General features: G+C 33.9%; 1 pseudogene; it reads left to right on the forward strand.

Annotated features, from left to right (window-relative positions):
• LOC140042467 (large subunit ribosomal RNA) overlaps nucleotides 1-5,000 on the forward strand; it is a 9,654-nt pseudogene that overhangs the window by 1,509 nt on the left and 3,145 nt on the right.

Consider the following 5,000-nt stretch of genomic DNA (forward strand, 5'->3'; position numbering starts at 1 on the left):
CCTAGGCCTAACAAAGGTTTGTCACCTAGTACTAGGTTTAAGCCACGAAAAATAAATACTGTATAGGCCTAGGCCTAGAATAATATACTCTTAGTAGGCCTAGCCCAAGTATATGTCGTTAAGACTAAGAGGGGAAATCAGCAGGGCCAGGCTTAGTAACAGCTCTATCTAGCTAGGCTAGGCCTAATTTTTTAATATGGTGCCATCAAGACATAGGTAGGCCTAGGAGGATAGGTATACTTACTAACTAGCTTTCATGAGGGCCTAAGTTATTCTACAGTAGAAAATGTGAAAATATCATAGTCTATCTTCCTATGGCTTGAATATTATTACTAAACTATGGCAGCAACAGCATTGCATTTGTAGAATAAAAAATAAAATTTTGATTTTAATTTTGACAGTATAGTCCTAATAATAATATAATATTTCATCATGTATTTCAATCGCTAGTCCACCATTTTTTTAAATAATGATGATAAATATTTATAATTCAAAAATTGTACTACAGGTTCCAAAAATACCACCAACACAAACAAGTACGACTACTTTATTGATGCAAGTGAGGTTCATAAGAGAATCCATAATAAAGAAGAAGATGGCACTCCGTCAGATTTATCAGTAAGCCTATATTTTCTTTTATTGCGTATTCATTGTCGTGTACTTTATTCTTCTTTTTCTGAAAAATATAAACAGGTTTATTTAATTTTTGGTGAGCAGGGAGCTAAAAAGCACAAATAGTGTAATCAATAAAGTGTAAATTGTTACCAATTTTTCTTCTTTTGGGTTCAACTATTTCTTCTATTATGCATGGCTGAGTGGTAATTGCATGTGACCGCATCATGGATGTTAACTGTCCAAGTCTGTCATGCATCCCAGCAACTGTTCTTTTCCTTTTATTAAGCGCGGCGTGAATAGACTCCCCACCTTGCTCGCTAACCAGTCCCAGACCAAATCTCCAAGCCTTTAATTGGGGAATGACATGTTCCTCGAGCATATGTAATTTTGGAGATATACTTTTGTTGGTTTTTCGATATTCCTCCATAAAGTCTTTTATGGCTTCATCTGAATTTTTTTTGTAGAAGAGAAAAGAAACAGTTGCAGTGTATTGTAGGAAAAGAAACAATGGCATGTCTAAGGAATACCTTGAAAGGTAAGCATAATTACATTACCATTTCCTTGAATATCAACATCTGTGACAGGTTTTGAATGATTCAAGTTGTTGTGAACCCTAGAAAATTTTGAAAGGAGTGCATCGTACTTGGTGACCAATTCTTTTACTCTTTTGTCAATTAGCTGAATTTTTCCGATAGGAATCTCAGCTTCTTGAATTTTCATTTCATGTAGTGGAGCATTCACTAGTTCATTCCTAACATGGTCCTATTAAAAACAAATATACATTTTAAAAACTACAATTTTAATAATTAACAGTTGAAACAATATCAATTAAAAGAATAGTTAATTTACCTGGCAACATTTATGAACATGGTTACCAATAAATGATTTACCATGATAGGCTTGCCGTTGGATGCGATTTTTTTGTAGCACACGCTCCAGTGATGTGACAATTGGACCCGTTCCAAATGGAAGCCCATTTTCCATGCATTTTGTCTGTAAAATAAAATATAATACAAGTTTTGTCTTTAGAGTATGTGTCTGGCAAGACGCATCTATGTCATTTATTGTTTGAGTAACTTACCAGTGACTCAATCTCTTCTCTCAATTTGACTATCTTTCCCACATTGGTAATGATGCTACCATCAACACTTCCTTTAAGATAGATTAATGGCATTGCATCCTCCATCTCAGTCAACTTTAATTTCTTTTCTTCAATCTTTTCTTTGATATCAATTTGTGTTTGGATCTGATGTTGAATTATTTTATCAAACTTTGATTCAGAAGTGTCATCAAGTTCTCCATTTTTCCTTAGGGAATATATGAGGCAATCTATGCTGTGCGCCTCCGTCTCAAGCATATCAAAGAGCTTCTTGAATATGCCCAATGACAAGTGCAGGCTAGGAACAGACACCTAAACGATATAAATTTTAATACCAACAGTGCCATATAATGAAGTAAGTACATTTGTTTCTCTAATATAAAGATAATTAAAAACAAAACTGATGTACTTACATGATCTACCTCAATTGATACTAAGGGATTATTAACAACGCTCATGGAAACATCCTTAGATCGGCTTTCAATTCCGCCATCTTCCATAAACATTCTATAGTTGGCTCTGATTGAAGCCAATGATCGCTGTTTGGCGGGTGGTGCCTTTAATTGCATTTCTGCTTTTGGTTTTTCACAAAAGAGACAGCAGTATCGAGCTAAAAGTATTCAAATTTTTTAACAATGTTTAAAAATGCTAAAATATGCAGTAATACAGTATAAATAAAATTGGCTTAGAAAGATTTTGTATAAATTAAATGATGATAAAATAATTTAATAGTTTACCATTTGGTCCATTTAATCCATAGAGTTTTGTTAGATACTCATAGTCCCCAAAACAGAAAACTCTCAGTGTGTAATTGCTGAAAGAAATTATACATATATTTTTATTTTATTACTTGTATACGCATCCACATAATTGTTAAGTTGATATACTAGTTGTATTCTTACCGCCATTTTTCCCCGTTCAAAGCAACAACTTGGTGGGCCACTTCCGGAAGAGTCCGGTTAATATTAAACATCATGTCAGGGGCATCAAATATTAGTACGACGATGATGTTGTTAATTGAATTTGGTTTGGCGAGGCTACATATCTGTACCTCAAATTTGGTACTTCCACCTCCCTTATCCCCGCCAAACTTTATCCAAACCTCGTTATTATTGGGAGATAGGTTGTTCAGTCTGTAAAAAAATTAGTAAATATTAATTCAGTTTTTAATTAATTTCTTTTAACTTTTATTTCCATAGCAAATCCATAGGAACAAAAGTAAAGTCCTAAAAAGTAAGTTCTACACTTTGTAAGCACATATTAAAATTTAACTTCAGCGTACCTTGAGTGTTCATCAAGATATGAAAATACAACTTTTTTAATGTTTTTCAGTTTGACAGTAGGCGTTGATCTTAATTCTATCCCGTCTGGGGACGTCTCAGACCTAAAACATAGCATTTCCATTGTGGATTCAAAATAATCCCCAATGAGATCATTTTGCCGCTGCCGCATCCTTTTCTCTGATGGTATTGTCCCCTTCTCCACATATCTAGTACATAAAAAGGATTAATAATGTAGTCTCGCTTTATTACTAGACATACTTGACTGTGTCTAAAATGCCTGTATTCATGCATGGTTTTATTTAATCACATAATTGTTTGTTTACCTTCTTAGCTTTCGTAGCTGGTTCCATGCCAGATGGCAGTCTGACACCATTGCCAGAGCCTTATCTGTATCTATAGACGAAGTTGATGCTATGTTGGCTGCTTTTAAGACCGCTTGACTCATATGTTTGGCTGAGTACACTTTTTGATGGAAATCACCAGCCTCACTATTGCCAACTGATTTTATGATGCTGCTGATGCTATTTGCTCGTCTTGAAACAGTTCGAGAACTGGCCTTATCACTTGAGACTTTGGTGTTTGGTATGATAGCAATCTTTGCTGGCTGTAGATAAGAATTGTATTTGTATGTTTTATGCTAACAATTCTGTTATAATAATATTAATCTACTTTTTATAACATGCAATATGATAATTACAGAATTTGTTTTAAAGCACTCACCCGACCATTTGTTGCAATCAGCATTTCCTTACTTTTCTTTAGTTGATTGTAAACAACTTTTTCTGCAAACGTTTGTATTGTTTGGGAGACATGACTATCTTCTAGTGATTTCTCTAACACTGATACAGCTTTTGAAACATTATGATAAACCACTTCTTTAGTTGTCTGGTGTTCACAAATATGTCTCTGATGTTGAGAGTATTTTATGAACTTATTGCACGAGCATTGTAATTCTAGTGATTTTAGAGACTCTATTACAATTTGGGAGGCGGGTTTAAATTCCAGCATGTGCATTGGCTTTGCGCACACAAGACATGAACATACGTTAACATGGAGGGTACTAAACAAATTATACATACAACTAGAACAATAGTGATGTGAACAGTTTGACTCAAGACTGTTGAAAGACAAAATCGAGTTGCATATTTGGCAAATGAAAGGTTCAGAATTGATTTTGTCATTGACTGTAAATTTTGATGGAATAACGTCACATTCTGTTTCAGAAAATAATGTGTTGAGTTTTACTTGTTTTAGTCTCTTACCTGGTTTTGACTGTTCTGATAATAAATAACATGTGAAACATGATTGTTGTGTGTGTTGTCTCCAGATGTACCTTTGAGTTGTGCTAACCTTGTTATAGCTTGAAAATTGACAGTTCTTGCAAATGAATGGTGGATGTACATCTTTGTTTTCATGGGTTAAATCGATATTTAAAAATGTCAGGACGCTATCTTTTACTTTAGTTAGGTCAAATTTTCGCTGATTTCGTGTTAACTTGACACCACATACACGACATAAATTACTCAATGCATATGTATGGTACTCCATTTCACAAGAAAATAAAAAACAGTAACATACCACATACAGTCAATGCAAAACCAATACACAATTCTTTAAAAAATATATAATTAACTTTGCCCTAGGCCTATTTTTACCTATAAAATCACTGGAATTTTGAACAGAAATAAGTCAATTTCAAATTTAGCTCAAATCAATTTGAAAGTAGACGTCAGCCTGAATTTTGAGCTAAATAAAGAATAAAGTCTCCGCTTTCACTTGGAATTAACGGTGTTGCTCGAAAAAATTGCAGAGATTTGCTATCAGACGATCAAAAGCTTGAACTTACCGCGACGATAAACTTTCGCCGTGAGGGCGCTATTTATGTATATTTTCAGCTTTTGAAACTATCGCAAACATCGTTAAAATTTCGCTTTTTTAATAATATTTTTTAATCCTAGACAATTTTCCCTAATACAAAATACAATAATAAAGCAAACACTGTA

Source organism: Antedon mediterranea, chromosome 2 (genome assembly GCF_964355755.1).
Source record: "Antedon mediterranea chromosome 2, ecAntMedi1.1, whole genome shotgun sequence".
NCBI classification, from domain to species: Eukaryota; Metazoa; Echinodermata; class Crinoidea; order Comatulida; family Antedonidae; genus Antedon; species Antedon mediterranea.